The sequence below is a fragment of the Myotis brandtii genome, unplaced genomic scaffold (genome assembly GCF_000412655.1).
Source record: "Myotis brandtii unplaced genomic scaffold, ASM41265v1 scaffold136, whole genome shotgun sequence".
In the NCBI taxonomy this organism is placed as follows: Eukaryota; Metazoa; Chordata; class Mammalia; order Chiroptera; family Vespertilionidae; genus Myotis; species Myotis brandtii.
This window is the reverse complement of record NW_005354829.1, coordinates 1,869,234-1,890,115: the sequence shown is the minus strand read 5'-3', so window position 1 is coordinate 1,890,115 and position 20,882 is coordinate 1,869,234. Positions and strand designations below refer to the sequence as shown.

Below are 20,882 nucleotides of genomic sequence, written 5' to 3'. Positions count from 1 at the left end.
TCTAGTATATATATAATTGATTTCAGAGAGGAAGGGAGAAGGAGAGATAGATAGAAACATCAATGACAAGAGAGAATCATTGATTGGCTGCCTCCTGCTGGGGATCAAGCCCACAGCAAAGGCATGTGCCCTTGACCGGAATCGAACACAGGACACCTTTAGTCCACAGGCTGATGCTCTATCACTGAGCCAAACCACCTAAGGTTCAACTCTCTATCATCTTGAACAATATTTTCTTCGACCATGTTATGTTATTTAGCAAGTTTTCCTTTTCTTTCTGTTGTATTTAGAAATCTTTGAATAAATCACATCTCTGATGACATGACTCCATCTCCCTATTAACCCTTAATTCTTAAAAAATCTGGCCAATGCATACATACAAAATCCAATTAAATTTATATTCTTCACTGACACTGGACCTCTTTTTCACCAAATCTGATGATTTTGGCTTAACTCTCATTTAAACATGAAACACCTTACTGCCACTCTTCAATGCTTTTGATCACTCTATGAATCCTGCCTTTCTTGCTTGTTTTACATTGATCTACATTGCTGCTGTTTATCTCTGTAACCATCTTTTCTTGTTCTTCTTTCCCACTGTTAGCAGGTATTTCTAACATCTGGGATATTCAAACATTTTACAACCTTGAAATAAATTCCTAGGCCCAAGGTGGAGCCTCTCCTGCCCAGCATGCCACATCAGCAAACTGAACTTTTGTGTTCCCAATGCTCTGCTTGACCATGAAAGGTGGTCAGTTCAGTCAGCCAATCCCCAATGCCAAGCCAACTCTGGGCTTTATATTTACTTCCTTGTTCTGTGATCTTTCTAAATAAGACCAGGTGTGCAACCCCAGCCAATCGTGCCCTGTTTCTGCATTGCCTCTGCTAATGCTCTATAAAACTCACTCTTGCCCCAAATCCCTTGGGAAGAGTGCTCCATTGCTCATGAGGCACTGAACCCCCCTCCCCAATCCATGAACTGTTTTCCCTTGAATAAAGAACATCAAACTTGTGACTAAATTGTTTTAGTGTTGTCTTTTGACTACAACCCACAATATCAAATACATTTTACATCATTACTTAGTACATGCACACACACACACACACACACACACACACACACACACACACACAAACATACAGAAACATAAAAATAATTGAAATAAGTTTATAAAATAATTCTTCCCCTTATTAATTGCAAAGCACTCTGATATCAGGTTTCTATTCTATTATATTCATCAAGATTAATAAACAGAAATCTCAATTAAATTGGAATTGGGAGGGCCTATAGGGGGAGTTCTCATACTCTAAACTCATTGTCAATTACCCCAACCAGGGAAAGATGTACTTCCCATCTCCAGCAGGAATACATTTTTCTATTATACTATTCCTTTGATTCTACTTCATAAAATAAGCCACAAAACTGCCATTCTCCACAGCATTTTCTCAATCAATTGAGATTTTGATTTCCGGCAACTGTCATCAGTTTAGCTCAAATACACTCGAAAATTCTCTACAGGTTTGGACCTTTCTTACATAAACTAAAAGGGGATTTAAAAATATTTGTGAAGTATAATATTACAATTGAAGCTGAAAACAGAGTTACTGAGATTTTATAAAAACAAGCCATGTCTTTCATGAAATAATGTGTATTTAGAAACATATGAAGTAAAACCTTAATTAGCCAAATTCTAGTCAAATCTGCTACTTTATATAGAGTGGGGCAAAAGTAGGTTTACAGTTGTTCATATGGAAAGTAATACAATAATGAACAAATAGTAATACAAGAATAAACTCTGTATTTCACTCACAACTGTAAACCTCCTTTTACCCACCTTGCATTTCTGGTTAATTGAGGGATTTCTAGTAGTGTCAAACCTTTTCTTTTATAAAGCTTTCCTGTCATCCTTCTTAATTTGCAGCCTGAGGTTCTATCTAAATTGGATCGCACTAAAGTGACTAAGTTCTGAATGGAGGGCAGAGTGGCTGTGTCATGATCTAAATACATGAGCTTTATTGCAAGAACTTTGGGACATCCATTTCATTTGGATAACGACAATTTCACTTATTTATTAATGCCTGCTTGTATGCCAGTAACTTGAAGCCTTTTACTGTAGTTTTAAAAAACATTATTTTTAAATTTGACAATAGTCCAATTTTTTTTTTATTATGAGGCCGGTATTTGAGAAGTTTTTAAAAACTTCAGTAGGGTGTAGAAAAAGAGGCATCCCTAGAGATCTTCTTTGTCACATGGTTAGAATGTACTGGTAGGTTGGCAGTCCTTAACGTCTTTGCTTTTCCTGCTGGATTGTAGTGTTCAGATTGCTTTGTCAGGCAGCAATACATTCCCAGTAATTCAAACATGTTTTGAGCACAAGAAAGTGTTGTGACAAAATCTGAAAATGCCTTGTACTTAGAGACTTTGGTAACCCATCTAAGTCATGATCTCTTCAAGATTTCCAGTTATAAACCTATGACATTGTAAGTAAGCACTGATGCTACAACAGACTATCTCTTGAAAATTTGAAATCTCATAGAATTCTTTTTTAAAAGATGTGTGTATGTCATTCTTTTTTCCATTTCTTAGACCTCACTCGAAAATTCACAGAATTTACTATTTATTTCATATTGATGAAATATTTCTGACAGCAAGAAAGCATTCTATTTTTTAAATCATTTTAAACTTCACTCAAGGATATGTTTTATTGATTTTAGAAAGAGAGAGAGAGAGAGAGAGAGAGAGAGAGACCTCAATATGAAAGAGAAACATCCATCCCAATGAGACTGAACTTGCAACCTAGGTATGTGCCCTGACCAGAAATTAAGTCTGCAACCTTGCAACCTTTTGGTATATGGGACGACGCTCCAACCAACTGAGCCACCCAGCCAGGGCAAGAACACATTCTAAATCAGTGGTTCTCAACCTTCCTAATGCCGCGACCCTTTAATACAGTTCCTCATGTTGTGGTGACCCCCAATTTCATTGTTACAAATTGAACATAATTAAAGCATAGTGATTAATCACAAAAAAATATGTAATTATATATGTGTTTTCTGATGGTCTTAGGCAACCCCTGTGAAAGGGTCGTTCGACCTCCAAAGGGGTCGCGACCCACAGGTTGAGAACCGCTGTTCTAAATTGAATACTATTATTACCTAACAGAAAGCATTTCTTTCCTCCATATCTTGCATTGATAAGTACATGTTTAAATACAGCAAGAGAGCATCTTTGCTTTAAACATTTATGGTGTACTCATTGAGCACTTTCTAGGTCAGTGATGGCGAACCTATGACACGCATGTCAGAGGTGACACGCAAACTCATTTTTTTGGTTGATTTTTCTTTGTTAAATGGCATTTAAATATATAAAATAAATATCAAAAATATAAATCTTTGTTTTGCTATGGTTGCAAATATCAAAAAATTTCTATATGTGACACGGCACCAGAGTTAAGTTAGGGTTTTTCAAAATGCTGACACGCCGAGCTCAAAAGGTTCGCCATCACTGTTCTAGGTGCTAAGTCTTGAAAGAGTTATTTGCCTTATAGGACAAGTAACACAAACTTGGTCACTTCAAGGACTGTACAACCTTAAGGATCATACAGAATAAGAACCAGGAGACCTGAATTCCTGCCCCAGTTCTGCCACCAATCAGCCATGTTGGTTTATCCCCAATCCTTCAATGATGTTCTTCAAGCTCACTTTTAGCTCACAAATTCCAGAATTTTTCAATGAGAATACTAGTATAAGTAAACAATTCATTAGATATGACCACTAAGTACCAGCATTTGGAGTAACATGAATATGTTTTTTTAATATATATATTTTTTATTGATTTCAGAGAGGAAGGGAGAGGGAGAGAGAGAGAAACATCAATGATGAGAGAATCATTGATTGGCTGCCTCCAGCATGCCCCCTATTGGGGATCGAGCCCACAACCTGGGCATGTGCCCTTGACCAGAATCGAACCCAGGACCCTTTAGGCCAAAGTTCTATCCATTGAGCCAAACCAGCTAGGGCTGAATATGTTTTATTATTATATTTAGTTTTACTTTGAAAGGACTTTAGCCATCTTTTAGAGATGACTTTTCCCCACAAATATTGGAGTCTGGACTACCCCAACCCCAATTCTTCATCTTGCTTTACATGTCTGCATCATTTGAACTCTGTCTCCAGATATTCAAGCCCTCCTGGATTTTTCCCATTACTCCCATAGCTCATTTTTTTTAAAAAGGTTCGGTTATACCATTTTCTCTTCTAAGAATCATCTTAATTTTTTTAAATGGCATGCCTAAGAGAAATATTTAGAAAAACATTTCCAGGCAGAGTTGAATTTAAATTATCCTCCAAATACTACATTCAGTCCTTTTCTTACTATAATATTTTATCTAAAGGCACACAAAAATTAATCAATTGCTTTTATTATGTGACCGTAAAGTATCAACTCTACTGCCTTCAATAAAGAACCAATAATTACTTTTATAACATTAAGTCATCTGTAAAGATAATAGCAATTGAGACTTTCATGCACCTATGACTAATCCATTATAAACCAAAGTCAATCTTAAAAATGCAATTCCAGAATAAGTGCCATTACAGTGATTACAAATAAGAAACGAGGAGAAATTTGGCTATAGATGAAAAGGAAAATTGATTTTATATTGTGGGTCTATATAAATAAATACAATTATATCCTCCCCCCCCATATATATATTTTGTGTACAAATAACTGTATGCTCCATTCCATTCTCTTTAACAGGGTAACTCTTTATAGAAAGATTGGATAACTCTCAAAATTATGCTTATTTTTCTATTTCTATTAATTTCCTGACATGTTTAACCTAAGCAAGAAAATATTTTCAGAAAATTGAGCTATCAAAAACTCAAGTAAAAAGTCAAGTAGGGACTCAAGTGACTTGAAGAACTCTGACAAGTTACATATACGTATACCATGCTGCTTTAGGTTTCCCATCTCTTCTTTGCTTCAAACCACCATGCAAGCTCCTCCTCCCTCCTCCTCCTCCTCCTCCTCCTCCTCCTCCTCCTCCTTCTTTTAGCAGCTTGTAAATTTTTAGCATCCTTTTGGCTTTTACAAAGTTGTGACAGGCAACTGCTTTGGCAATTTTTGCACCAAGCTCTCCAACAGGTAGCTGGTTGCTGAGTTCCTCAGACTCCCCAATATCCCACTTCACAGCCTTGACTATGGTCTTTTCAAGGCCCAACCTGTCAATTTTTTTCTTTATTAACAGGAAGTTCAAACCTATCCTTGACTCCAAAATACTGAGTACGCTCCTTCCACTGGGTTTCACTTGAGGACTGTTCACTGTGAGATTTTTCTTCATTCTTCACTTTACCTATTCTGGAGCATTTCCTTTGTTTCCTTCTGAATTTTGAAGTTGAGGTTTTTCTGTTCAGAATGTTTCTTCTGCAGTTCTTGAAATTTAATCCACACATTTAAGAGAATTCCAGAAAGACTCTCTTCATATGCATTTAACAATGGATTCTGCTTTAGTATTTGGTCCATCTGTAGGGAAATCTAAGCTCTCTGTTTTTGCAATGGTCTCGTAATGTTTGTCTTCCTGTAAGTAAGTCTAGAGTTCTCTAATGTGCCTTCATTTTCAGAATTCAACCTGACATCACTTTCTTTTAAACCAGCTGCCTGGCAGCCATCTGCTCATTTTTTAAAATCTTTATTGTTGAGAGTATTGCAGATGCCCCATATTTTTAATAAAAGCCATTAGCTTCTTCCTCTGCCTGCCTCTATATAGTTTAGAAATAAGTGCTTCCTCGCTACTCTTATTTTAGGTCCCATCAATCACTCTACCAAGAAATGGCTTCCACTATAATAAAATTTTAATTTTCCTTTTTGTATTTTTATGTGTTTGTACAAAGTTTTCATTAGATATTTTGACCCAGTGGTCAGTAAGCACACATTGATACCCTGAGTTCAAGCCTTTGATTATTATTTAGCCACAGTGTTCATTTTCTTATAATAGTTTGTCAAGATGATACATGTTTGAGGTTTGGCCATGAGGCCTAAAATTGAGAAATTCCTCCTGTCTATGGATCTTACACTGGGTTCAGCAGAAAGCAGAGCCTGAAGCATAGAATCATATGCTACTACTTACTTTATAAGTAAATGCAATCCCAGGCAATAGGAGTGTTAGACAGGGGAAGTGAAATAGGGCAGGAGAAAGTGATAATGGCCTAATGTGACTATAGTCTCATAGGACTGCCTTCTGAGTAGCCACATGAGCTTCACCTTAGGACATTCCATCTGGGCCAGGAGAGGGGGAATTGTTTATCTACTATCTCCCTTATCCACTAGTCAGAAGCTTTTATGATGAAAGTTTACATTCCTCACACTTCTGAGCTTTGCCTTCATGAGTGCTAAGCATCCCCCACTTGGAGGCAACAAAGAAGCCCTTTGGCAGGGGTATAAGGTGAGTGGTTGTCTGGTTGCACCTACGTGAAGTCTATTGGAGTCTGTAACTGAGTAACTCAGTAATGGTTGAAACAAAGAGACTGAGAGCATCTGCAGTGATAAGTGAGGGGTGTCTGATAAAATGTGGAGCATTCACATCTTTTGGGAGAACAAGTTTTTAACAACATATCTACAAAATCTGTTATGAGATCTATATTGTAATCTTTTTTTTTTCTACAAATGGTACATTGCAAAACAAGAGGGAGATAGGAAGGCAAATGGAAGACAGCAATAGAGGAGAAAAGGAGATAGAGAGACACAGAGAGACAGAGACTGAATTATGATATGCCCTCTCCGCTGTTCTAATTCTACCTAGAGAGGTAATTACCCATTCTCAACAATGCAGTGTATTCCCTTAAAGAATGGTTGTTACTCTTTCATACATTTCACTCAACATTTTTTTACAAAAACAGAATGATGAGCCCTGGCCAGGTGACTCAGTTGGTTGGAGTGTCATCCTGTACACTAAAAGGTTGTGGGTTTGATTCTTGATCATGGCACTTTCTTAAGTTGTGGGTTCAATCCCTGGTCAGGTCACGTATGGAAGGCAACCAACTGATGTTTCTCTCACATGGATGTTTCTCTCTCTCTCTCTCTCTCTCTCTCTCTCCCCCCTCTCTCTCCTTTCCTCTCTAAAAATCAATAATAACGTATCCTTGGGTGAGGATTTTTAAAAAAATGATATATGTATTTGTCAGTACCTTGCTATTTTCTCTTTAGAGGTTTATTTTATTATTAATAGGTTTACTATTATTTGAGTCAATCCTTGGAAAGGGGACATTAAAGAAACAGCTAGTTATAAATAGCTCTCTAAAGCACTCTCTAGGTAAGGGCCAGGACTTCCCTTTCCTAACCCAGGTTCTTGTTTACCAAGAAGCCTTGTCTTGGCATCAGAATGAACCCCAGCCTCTGACCTTCCTACAGGAACCTTTAATCACTGTGGGCATGTCCCACATTCAAAGGCCACTGCCCATCCACTGTGGGTTCTTTACAGACCAGTGCTTACAGCCTCAGTTATGTAGATTAGAGCAGTAGAATGTGTGGGGAGACAGCTAATTTCAGAGGAAAGGATGTGTGCTGGTCAGGCTGCTGACGTTCCAGGATAGGAGGCCCAGAGCCTAAGAATCTCAGCATATGTGGACGTGATGATGCAGTTACCTATCTATCCACTTGCACTATCAAAGCTGCTCTGCTCCAGCAGAGACATTAAGAGATAGATATCATCACCATCTTTATCTTGTCCACAAAGTTTTTTATTATCATCTGTTCAAATGATCTATTCCTGCATAACAAATTCCCCAAACTTAATATCTGAAATGACAATATCTGTTTTTGCTTATATATTTTGGAGGTCAGGCGTTTGGACAATGTGCAGTACAGAGAGCTTGCATCTCGCCTGATGTGTCTGGGGCCTCGGCTGGTAAAATGTGAAGGAATGAAGGTGACTCAAAGAACTGGAGGCTTCTCCCCTCATAGAGTCAGGCATTAGAACTGGGATGACTTAAAGCTGAGCTCAGCCAGGACTGTCCATGCTACATCTGGCCTCTCAGGGTGACTTGGGAATCCCAGAATGAGCTGTGGTTCCCAGAGAGACAATCTGAGAAGAAGAGTGAGTGCTCTAAGAGACCAAGGCAGAAGCTGCAGGGCTTCCTCTGACCTGGCCTGGGAATTCCTGCCACATCAGCTTTGGAGCATCTGTTGGTTCCAAGTGGGTCCCTAAAACCAGCCCAGATTTCAGGAGAACAGGCGAGTGGTTAGGGATGATCATGCAGGCAGGCAGAGGTGGTTAGGGGCAATCAGGCAGGCAGGAGAGCAGTTAGTGGCAATGAGGCAGGCAGGCAAGTGGTTAGGGGCAGGCAGAGAGGTTAGGGGCGATGAGGCAGGCAGGTAGGGTGGTTAGGGGTGATAAGGCAGGCAGGCAGAATGGTTAGGGGTGATCAGGCAGGCAGGCAGGTGAGTGGTTAGGAGCCAGCAGTTCCGGATTGCGAGAGGGATGTCTGACTGCCGGTTTAGGCCTGAACAGGCAGGGATCCTTGTGGGATCAGGCCTAAACCAGCAGTTGGACATCCCCTGAGGGGTCCTGGAGGCAAGGCTGAATTTCGTACACTAGGCCTCCAGTCAAAATATAAGCACCAATCCCAAGGTGCACTGTGAGAGCAAATGCTCCATCATTAAAGCTTTTAAAATGTCTGCATAGTAATGGCTGCATGATGATTACAATAATAATGGTGACAGCGATTCCTGGTATAAAAATGATTATAATGTTCTCTTAGACAATCATTTTTGTGCCTCTGACAGTTTCACTGCATGTTATCAAAGGTTCAAACAAATTCTCAAGCAGCTTCTGAAACTCAAGCTAAATTTCCATATGCAAAATAATTATTTCATATGTCAAGAGGAAAATAAACAGAACAAGAATAATTGAATAATGATTTTTAAGAAATTCAGTAATATATTTTGCATTGTTTCCTGGTGATGATAAATTGTCCAGTGTTTACCACTGGCCATGTAAGATCAGGAAAACATTTGTTAAAAAACTAAAAAAATATCAGTGGGGATGTCTCATTTTTAAAGCCATTGTTACTTACTCCTTTACATTTATTTCTTCTTCTATCCAGGAGGATTAAAAACAGTCAAGATCACTATACGCTATACTGTTTTACATATGAGGACATAGAGAAGCAAAATTTGCCACACCAAAATGTGTCTCTCTGGCATGAGAAACATTTTATTTTTAATAAACAAAAGGCTCAGGTAGAACCTTCGACCTTCTCAAAATTGCCTAAAAGAATTTAAGATAAGGGCTGTCTGGGGAAGAACTATCACCATGGACAGCTATAACATAACATGAACTAGGTGTGACAGACAGAGGAACCTATAGCAAGGCCATGGGATCAAAGTCCTCTCTGTGACCCACTGTCTATAAATGGCCCAGCAAACATTTGTTTACTAAACACTAACTCTTACATATCCCTGTGAATTGTCTTACTTCCCTTTGAAGTCCCAGATTCCTACCTTTTTCCTTACTCCAAAATGACATGCATACCTGCTTTTGCCTTTCTGTCTCTGGAATTTTCATTCTTATGTGAATTCCCAAGTATACGTATTAAAACTTGTTTTCTCCTGTTAACCTGCCTTATGTCATTTTAATTATTTGATCAGTCATAAGAGCCAAGAGGGGAAGTGGGTAAGGGGTCCCTTTCCCCACAAGGAACTGATCCCCCGCAAAGAGATTCTTCCTACCTTACTTCCTATTCTTACTATCACAGGTCTAAGTGTCTTATCTAGAAGGGAAGATTATGGATTCATGAAATTTAGCACTATTACATGATGGTATCTTAGAATTTCATGGCATGATTCTCAAAATTCAAAGACTCCAAAAGCTTTCAATTACATGATCTCATTTTTATCCCACCATATTCCTGGGGTTGGGAAGATCTGGAATATCACCTTGATTTAACCTAGACAAGGTAGGAGGCACAAGAGAATTAATGAACACATGGCAATGGATCATGGCATGATGGGAAGGCTAGATGTGGGCTTCAGTGTGGATTCTGCTGCTCTCTGGACCATTAATCTAAGCTCCGGAATCCTTCGGTCCTTCTTCCCCTTTATTCTAACTTGGGGATGGGCTATAGCTCCAGTATCTTGAAGTATCCCTGTAGCTCAACTCCCTCTTTAAAGCATAAAATGGCATTCAATAAATACTTGTTGAATACACAAATGTGTAAGTTAATAAGTGAATGAGTGCATGAAAACATTGGGACTAAAATTCAGTGTGATTAACTTTCAGGCCTTTCCCCTGTCCTTTTCCTTTATAAACATAAAAAAATAACTATGTAAACTTTCATCATGATAGGAAAGTCCCTCCGCATCTGAGGGGAATTGGTTTTAGGATCCCCCCCACCCCAAAGATCCAGGGATGCTCATGTTCCTTATATAAAATGGTGTAGCATTTGCATATAACCAAATGCATAACCTCCTCTATATTTTAAATGATCTCTAGATTAATTATAATTGATTGAATCTACAGATGTGAAACCTGCACATACACAAGGCCTACTATACTATTACTAATAACAAATTCAAGTAGTAATAAAAATTAGAACATTCAATAATTATTTCAAAATAAATTAGAGGAAAACAACTACCAGTTACTTTTAAGAATTTCACACACCAAAAAAAAAATGGCTAACTATATATCTCGGGAACTGAAAAATGAAGAATGTGCAATATTTATGTTATGCCAAAATCCTAATGCAAAGTTTGTGTGGTAAAGCTCCTAATTAGAAGCTTAAATTATAGACTATATTTGGAGGATTGACAGAGATGTTCCTTTTTAAAGGGCAAAATATGTTTTGACTAAATGAATCACTGAAAAGCATGTTTTAAGAAACATTCTCAAAAATTCACAAGTTCATCTGTTAGACAAGAAATGCAAAGTATATTGGCTAATATAACCTTTTCTGTATCTCATTAAAACATCTTGAGAACAGTTCATTCTGAATACTTTGTTGACTCTTTTTAAAAAATCACATAACCTACTTTAGTTGAAAATATAAAGTTTCAGTAAAATTGTTATGAATTTAAACCACTGTTAAAATATCATTGAATATACAGAGCACTATGATTTGGGAAATCCCAGTTCCACAAGATATTTAGAAAGAATTATCATCCATGAATTCAGAATTATCATCAATTAAAATACTTCCTCTCTTATGATATGTATTACTGAATGGAAAACACCATTGCCGTAACCAGAATGACTCAGTGGATAGAGCGTCGGCCTTCGGACTGAAGGGTCCCAGGTTCGATTCCAGTCAAGGGCACATCCCCAGTAGGAGGTGTGGAGGAGGCAGCTGATCAATGTTTCTCTCTCGTCGATGTTTCTAACTCTCGATCTCTCTCCCTTCCTCTCTGTAAAAAATCAATAAAATATATTTTAAAAAAAGAAAACACCATTGTTCTTAGATTGCTTAGTAAATATCTCATTTTAAAAAATATTTTGCAAGAGAAAAAGAAATGTTTCTAACATCTTTCTCTTGAATCTAAAGTTTTAAAGATGCAGCTGATGAGGAAAATAAGACATTTTGGGGGGTGAGACCAGTAGCCTGACTCTGTACCTAATTAGTATCCCTAATGCACATTCCTGTTAGCCTATAGTCTAGTCACTGCCCCTTCCTTAATTATCTGGTCTTGCCTATTTACCTAAATACTCCCATTTTACAGAGGCCATAAACCATGAACATTACACTACCGCCGGAGGGGGTTATAAGCCCTGGCACCAGGCCAGGCCTTTAGGTGTGGTCTCATGGCCCCCATCCTAACACATGGGGCTTTTTGCAAAGCCCGAGAAAGGTCTGGAAGTTTGATCCATGTATGGGGGATAAAGAAACCAAAGGGTATAAAGAGAAAGCTTCCTCCATATTGGCTCACTCAGGATTTGGAAACAGGCTCCCCTGAGTCATGGTACTAGTACACCTGGAAATAAATGGGTTTTTCCTGTATCTCCGGGTACTCCTGTGTATTTTTTGGTCACCTGGTAAATTCTGTAACACAACTAGCTCTGTACTTTTGAATGTAAATTCAAAACCACAGTAAAAATGAATTCATTCAGAGTCTCAAAGTATTTTATAAGCAATAAGTGGCAAATGCTGAGATTATTCTCACATTACGGAAAATCTACTATAGCAAGGACTGCTATATTCATTAATTCTATCCTCATAAATTTCAGGAATCACATGAGCGATAACTAAATCAAAACATATCCATATATTTATTCAACAAATAATTATGAGGTATCATATGAAGAGTTTATTTACATCCCTTGAGTGGTTACCAAGATGAAAAAGATATGGATTCTGCCATTAAGAAAACTTAAAGACAAATGGACAAAGAGGACATGTAGCTCCTACAAGGCAGAAAGTAGTGAAACATACAGATAAAGTGGGAATTTAGATTAAGAAATGAATTGAATTACTTGATATTACTGGGAAGAGAGAAAGCTCTGAGCTCTATCTTTAAAAGATGGGTTTGATTTTTGTCATATGGGCATGAGGAGAAAAGCATTCTGGGACACTGAGGCAGGAAAAGCATGAGCAAGGACTCTGAGAAAGGAAAACATGTGGTGAGTATGTGCAATTGAAGCAGCTTAGTTCAACAGGACGGAAGGTTTGCAAAGAGAATAGAAAAGATAAAGAGGGTAATGCCTAGACACCTCATAATTGAGGGTCCTGAATCTAAAACAATGTAAGTTAGACTATATGTTGTATGTATTAGGGGATCCACTGAAAAGTTTTAGTAGGGGAAGGACTAACAGAACTGTATTTCAGGAAGTTTTATCCCAACAACGCATAAAAACTAAATAAGGAAGAGCCAGGTGTCAGGAAGAACAGTAAAAGCTTCTATGAAATGGGCCAGGAAATTAGATTCTGACCTAGAGCATAGTCACTTGGGATCAAAGGGAAAACTAATGGGAGCTAATGGAATTGATGTGTAAGGCAAGGAAATGAGCAAACAGAAGATGATTTGGTGACTGGATGGAGATCCTGCTGACAAAAGTAGAAAACTGGGAGAGAGAATGCTAGGGAGGGAAACATTGGCCAAAAGAACAATTACTGAATACAAAACTCCAGACAAAATTCTAAGCTCCTTGCTTGTGTTATCTGAGTGAAACTGAGGCAGTTAAGGTGACTTGCCTTAGGTCACACAATTAGTAAGTAAGATTCTGGAAAGATAATCAGTTCAGTCTGTGTCATGCTGAGTTAGAGGAAGAGGTATAGAATGCAGGTGACAGTACTGAGTAATAAATTCGGAATACCAGAAAGAGCAGTAGATACACAACAAATCTGGGGTGAGTCGCATGCATAGTGAAAGCCATTAAATTACAGAACATTAATGGAAAGAACACAGCATTAAAGCAATAAGGGGAGAGAGATAGTCAAAGAAAATAGTGTTATCATAATTAGCTAGTTATAATATTAATAATAGGAAGAGAGCAAAGGGGAGTCCAGACGTCATAAGCATGGTCATCTGGGCAGCTTCACCAGGAAGCTACAGCTTCACACTTCCCAGGAAACCACTGGTCCATTCCCTGCAGATCACTGAGGGAGGGTATCAAACAAAGAGGGAGATGGACACAATTGGCTAGGGGTTGAAGCCACTGCAAGCACACAGAATCTTGAAGGGTTAAGTGGTTAAGCTCCAGGTTATAATCCCAAAGAATTCTCTTGATCTTGCTTCACTCTTGCTCTCTTGCTCCACAACCGGCACTCACCCGCCATGTGGCCTTAAGAAGCCCCATGGCCCGTGGCCATGTGGACTGCACACACAGAGTGCTGGACTGGAGTATGAAGTAGAGACCCTGGGCAGTGGCCTTCATGCCACACTAAAGACAAAAATGGACTTTCCATGGCGGGATGGACGGAAATGCAACATTGGCAACCCAGGGGTTAAATTCCATGGGAATAAAGATCACTCATCCTCCTTGTGTGAGTTTCAGGAAATTCCTTTCCTGGCAACATTACAAGAACTCCACTTCTGCTACCAGAGGGGAACACAAGTGGGAACCCTCCGTTGTTTGTGGGGTTCTTGGGGTACTGCTGAAATAAGCATTTGCAGAAGTCCCATGGGAGGATGAGAGGTAGTAGAAGATTTTATTGGCATAGAGTTACATTCCTTGGGTTGTAATGTCCCATTTACCCCAAGCCAGTCCTGAAAGAGGGGCAGCTGGGAGGCCAGTGTCCAGAGTTTCCATTCCAGGTTGCAGCAGGGTGAAGTTCAGCATTCAGATTAAAGTCTATGAAGTCCATGGGGGAAGCCCAACATGGCCTTGTGCCATGTGGGCAGAGGGGTCACAGGAGCCAGGCGCCCTGGAGCCAAGAGAGAGTGGTTCCTTTGTCTAGAAGTTTATATATTTAGATTTCCCACTCTTGCAGTGGCCATGCCCATCCTGGCCAATTACCTGTTTCCAGGTATGACTGACTGACGGGCAAGCATTTCCCCATGTCACAGACTTCACTGGGCATGTTTCTAACCTGCCTTTGTTCATGAGCGGAGAATAGACTTGGACAGTGTTAAATGTAGCTTTTTGGCAAAACTGTATAAAAAGCATGCCTATATTTAGTCTTCCCTTTTACTTCTTTCCTGTTAAATATGGTATCACTTCCACCACCAGTAACAGATAGGGATACAGAGGGTACCCCACCAATATCAATAAAAGGTAAACACTTTTTATCTTTTAGAATTTTTATCTCACAAAGATAGAAGATGCACTGAATATGAAAAATATGAAAGACAAACCCTGAAACTGCACAGGCCACATAGTTTAAGTATTATTTGATCTCATTTTGTAAACTGAGAAGTTAATCTAGAGGAAAAATGGTAACTGAATTTTCCACTTCAAGATTTCTTAATTAATAAAACTAACACCACATACATTATATTAATAAATGATATTTATTTTAATTACATTTTGAGAACTTATTTCTCATCCCAGGTTGATAAATAGTTTGATAATTAATCATAAATCTCATAAAACATGATAAATTGCAGTTTGATTTTTTAATTACCTAATAATTAATAGCACTATATGTTACAACTAATTTAAATTTTTAAAAATTGCTAGAATCTAGAGAAATAGAATGCTAAAGCATTTTAACAACATTGACTAGAACCAAAAAAAAGAAAAATATAATGTAAAAGGAAAATAAAGAAGAGGAAGAAGCAATTAAGGCAGGGGTTCTCAACCTGTGGGTCATGACCCCTTTGAGGGTCGAACGACCTTTTCACAGGGGTCACCTAAGACCATCAGAAAACACATATATAATTACATATTGTTTTTGTAATTAATCACTATGCTTTAATTATGTTCAATTTGTAACAATGAAAATACATCCTGCATATCAGATAATTTACATTACGATTCATAACAGTAGCAAAATTACAGTTATGAAGTAGCATCGAAAATGATTATGGTTGGGGGTCACCACAACATGAGGAACTGTATTAAAGGGTCACGACATTAGGAAGGTTGAGAACCACTGAATTAAGGCCTTCAAATCCATCAACCAGTGGAATCTGAATGTGTGCTAATGAGCTAATTCATTATTCTCTACCTCTGTTTGTTGGTTTGTTTGCTTTTACTTTGGGAAGGGAGCATTGAAAAGACTTGAATGGTGTTATTTCTTACTGCCAATGTAAGAAACACTCAAAACTGTAGAAAATTTTTGTTAGTTTCTTAGAGCCAACCTGAGGACAATTGCTGGGAAACAGAATCTCAAGGGATTGAGAAAATACTCCTGAAAATGGTACTTCTGCACCCTGCTTTATGCATTACAATTAAATGAGAAGACTTAAGTGGGTTACATAAAATCCATTGGTGATCGATTAGGAAGGGAGAGAAAGAAAAGGGGGAAAAACCTCTGGGATTGGATAAGAAGTAAAGTGATAGACACATACTTCTTTTACATAGGTGGGTACAGGATAGTTAACAGTTTACAATTAACATGATAAAATAACAATAAGGGGATTTGTGGTCTCCACTCTGCTTTGAGAGGTCTGAAAAAGAGAAATTACATTGTTTTTGCCAAGAGATGTTTATCAAGTATGTTATCCCAGATGCAAAAAGACAACAGACAGGCTTAGTTAAGGTGAAGATTGACCTTGTTAGGTAGGACATGACTACCTGCCTTGAACAGCCTTTATTTAAAAAGCTTTAATTTCAGATCATCCTATGTGGTGGCTTTAGGTTATGCAGGCCTCCCCTGAGCTTGTGAGGTTTAGTATGTGGCCCCTTTTTGTCCACATAATCAACATTTAATAGACCCACAACAAAGATCAAGAAATATATTACCATGAAACAATTATTACTAGCATTATAATTTAATATAAATAAATGGCCAACAATGTGCTAGTCATTATATAAAATTAAATATTTAATATAAGACTTACATTCTTCTTTTCTGAGTTATTCATTAGTAAAATATATTTCCCTAGGAAAATCTATTTGAATTTGCTCTTTGTTTAACATTGCATAGAATGTCATTCCTTCCATAGTTTTAAGGTATGACAATACTATATAATTATATTTACCCAATTCAAACTCACAATATTTTACTTCCATTTTATGTGATGATCAATAGAGAAAAGATACAGCTATGAGACTGGGACCATTTGAGGATGCTTACGTGTAATGAAATACAATGTTTGGCCTGTCAGCTTTTGTTTCTTAGCCCTTCTAGTCAAATTCTGCACAACCTCACAGATGATAAATTTTAGCCTGAGGCCAAAAGGAAAATTCACAAGGAAACAATGATCTCTTTTGATCTTAAAACTGTTCTTTTACCAAGTGTGTAAACAGATATGGTTTTTCACTCTCTGTATCCGGAGATGGTAAAGGCGTCTTACTTTATGTAGTAATGATAGAACAAAACCTTTCAGTGCTGCCTCCTTTATAATTCACAGTGACTTTGAAGAATTCAGGACTTGGCTTAAATGAAAACACTTCTGTATTGCCTTACTAACTCTTCCAGCAAAAATCTACACAGACAACAGAACACACCGCAGCTGCATGCTAATACATAAATTTTAATGGGATGGAAATCAATCTATAAATAAAAAGGATATATTTCAAAACTGGCAAAATAATAAACTGATAGTGTTAGGTAGGAAGTTAGACATGAACGGCTGGGGTGGGGCCTGCCCTGGGATCCTGACAGGGGTCGGACCAACATTACCTTCAGACCCCTGCCCTATGGGCAATCCACCAGCCAGAACACCTCCAGCAGGCAGGTTGGGAACCACCAGATTCTTGGCCCAAGCTCAGAGGAAAAAGGCATGACCTCAAGTGACCTTACTAGGGCCCTGGACTAATTATAATAAAATTTGCATTGCAGTTTTGACCCTCGCTGCCCCTCCCCCCATGGGTTTTTCTGTATGCATGATGGGTAAGAGCATGTTCCGAGGAATATAGTTATATAACCCTTTTCTGTCAGTCATCCCTAAATGCAAATGAAAGTGTCCATCCAGAAAATCCCTCATTTAAACCTCAAAACCCAGGAATTCTGAGCCATTGTCTCTCTTGATTGGCCTGCTCCTCCCTTGGAGTGTGTCTTCAATAAATCCCACTTTGCTTTACTTTCATTTTCCTTGACCTTTAAATCTTTTTCTGCATCAACGAGGAGAACTAAGGTCCTGCCTGTAACCCTAATTGATAACAATAGCTTAATTTTAGAAAGACTAAAGAAGTGTAAAAACAGCCTTAACCAGTTTAGCTCAGTGGATAGAGCGTCGGCCTGAGGACTGAAAGGTCCCAGGTTTGATTCCGGTCAAGGGCATGTACCTTGGTTGCGGGCACATCCCCAGTAGTGGTTGTGCAGGAGGCGGCTGATGGATGTTTCTCTCTCATCCATGTTTCTAACTCTCTATCCCTTTCTCTTCCTCTCTGTAAAAAATCAATAAAATATATTTAAAAAAAAAAAGAAGTGTAAAAATAATAAATAATTTTATTCAGAAAGGCACAAAGCACCAATATTTTTTTAATTATTTTGATTGTTTAAACATCAATAATATTCATCTTGGACAAACCATCACAAAATACATGCTTGGGAGAGAAACATTCAAATTATTGTAGAGTTAATATAAAGACTAAATCTCGAGTGGATTTGAAATATTTTTTTTAAATCTGCCTACATATGGATTTTTAAAAAGTCCTAAAAGAGATGATTAGCTTCTATCATAATTCAAGCAATACAATAAAAAAGTTTACTACATAACTAAGTGTGCATTAGGCCAGTGGTTCTCAACCTTCCTAATGCCGCGACCCTTTAATACAGTTCCTCATGTTGTGGTGACCCCCAACCATAATTATTTTCGTTGCTACTTCATAACTGTAATTTTGCTACTGTTATGAATCGTAATGTAAATATCTGATATGCAGGATGTATTTTCATCGTTACAAATTGAACATAATTAAAGCATAGTGATTAATCACAAAAACAATATGTAATTATATATGTGTTTTCCGATGGTCTTAGGCGACCCCTGTGAAAGGGTCGTTTGACCCCCAAAGGGGTCGCAACCCACAGGTTGAGAACCGCTGCATTAGGCGGATGTTACCATGAATATAAACTATACCTTCGCCTTATAAGAAAACTAACCACATGCTAGAGTCTTCCCCTCCTGCATCAAACCTTTAGAGAAGATAGTTGTTTTTCTAATGAATGTGTATACACCCTAAAAAAAAAATAAAAGAAAGAAAGAAAGAATAAAAATCACAAGAGGTAATTCCAAGGAAAGGAAAGGAAAGAGACAGGGCCCCAGCAATAAACTTCAACGCAGGAAGCACTGGGAAGCTTCCTCAGGTAAAGCCTCTTCCTGAAGGCTCCTCACTCCCCCTGCTATGCCTGTGCTTAGTACCTCCATCTGTACTGAACAACAGCCTCAGTTCATGTGGCCAAGCCCCAAAGCCAATGCCATTTGGGAGGTCAATTATCTGAGAAAGACCAACACTATAAAAAAGAATCAAGAAATTTTATATATTAAAAAAATTTTAGATAAAAAATGAATAAGTCACTTAAAACAAGTGACATCGTATCCTCAGAGAAAGGAGGAAAATGTTTACATAAAATAAGCATAGAAGGTAATGCAACAAAAATCTAATAGTAATAAAAATGATTAAAAATTAAAAAATAAGTATTTTTAATAAAAACTCACTAAAGAAAAAAATAGAGAATGCAGATTCAGAAGTTTCCAAAATCTCTCTCTTAGCAACTCCAGAAAGGGGGGAAAAAGAGATAATGTAAGTGAGAATGTAAATTAATCTATATTTGAAGGGATAATGCCTGAGAATTTTCCAAATCCAGGAGAGGGGGTAAAAGGGAAGGCCTAGTTATCCAAATAATAAAGTCCACTGTATAACGAAAAAGATTAAAATGAAACAAGATGGCATAATAATAAGGTTTAATAATAAGGTTCAGATAAAACTTGAAAGCAATGAGGATAAAAAAGAAAAACTAAAAAAATTCAAATAGAAATGATAGATTATCCTAAAATGAAGACAATACACTACTTCAATCTTATAATTTGCAAAACTAAATAGAATGATTGAAACAATATTTTTTAAATGCTGTGGGAAAATATTTAAATCTAGAAATATCTAAAGGTCCAACATTCCTTCAAGAGAGATGGTCTAGAAAAGGCATCTGCAGACTTCTGAGTACTTAAAATACAGACCATGCACTAAACCTTTCCTCAATAAAACTATATCCCACCAAGGAGAAAAAAACTTCTGGAAGGAAATAATAAGATACAAAATAATCAAAGCAACTAAATCAACAAAAACTATTCTAAAACTTAGATAGGTACCAAATTTTAAAAAAAATGTTTTTCATAAGAAGTTGGAAATAAAACTCCAAAGAGAATGTTAGTGGATTACCAAAAAAATAGTCTATTTAATATACTCAGTATATTGATTTGTTTGGGAGAGAATGTGAATATTGACTAAACCTAGACTTTATGATTCTACTAGAGGCCCAGCACACAGATTCGTGCACTGGTGGGGTCCCTCAGCCTGGCCTGCACCCTCTCGCAATCCAGGACCCCTCTGGGGATGTCGGACTGCCGGTTTAGACCTCATCCCGTGGGGATGTAGTAGTGTGCGAAGTGGCAGGCGGCTGAGGAGGAGCCCCAGCCCAGGCCTGGAGCCGCCCCGCTCCCGCTCATCCTGGCCCCACTACGCCTGCCACTCAGTAAGCTTGCTGAGCAGCTGAGCAGCGCTCCCGCTGTTGGAGCGCACTGACCACCAGGAGCAGCTCCTGCATTGAGCGCCTGCCCCCTGGTGGTCAGTGCACATCACAGCGACCAGTTAAGCAGTCATTCGGTTGTTCAGTCGCTTAGGCTTTTATATGTATAGATTTATATAGCAGCCTTTTTATCACAGAATTATACAGATAGGGAGCAGATTAGTGGTAGCCAGGAAGGGGGTAGAAAGTGTTGCTGCTATAAAGGGAGAGCATGAATGAGTGCTTAAAGCAGCCTTGTATCTTAATTTCAGGGTTAATTATACAATTCTATACATGGGATAAGTGTCATAGAACCATACATCCATGCCCAAAAATTAATCAAAAACTGGTGAAATCTATAGTCTATTCAATTATATGCCAATTTGGAGGTTTTTTCATAATGTTCTATAGTTATGTAGAAATATTACCATTAGGGAAATCTGGGTGATAGGAACATGAATATCTCTGTACTATGTTAGCAATTTCTAAAATAATATAAATTACATCTGCCAAACCAGTGAAGGGCAAAATGCAATGATCCAACAAATGAAAAGATTTTTTAAAAGAGCAATTAAAAAAGTAGAAAAGACAAAATAAAATGGCAGAAATAAATCCAA

At 38.0% G+C, this 20,882-nt stretch overlaps 1 protein-coding gene and 1 pseudogene across 3 annotated transcripts in view; both read right to left on the bottom strand.

Annotated features, from left to right (window-relative positions):
- MARCH1 (membrane-associated ring finger (C3HC4) 1, E3 ubiquitin protein ligase) overlaps positions 1–20,882 on the bottom strand; it is a 622,174-nt gene that overhangs the window by 521,392 nt on the left and 79,900 nt on the right. The window lies entirely within an intron of this gene.
- LOC102255238 overlaps positions 4,876–20,882 on the bottom strand; it is a 93,468-nt pseudogene continuing 77,461 nt past the window's right edge.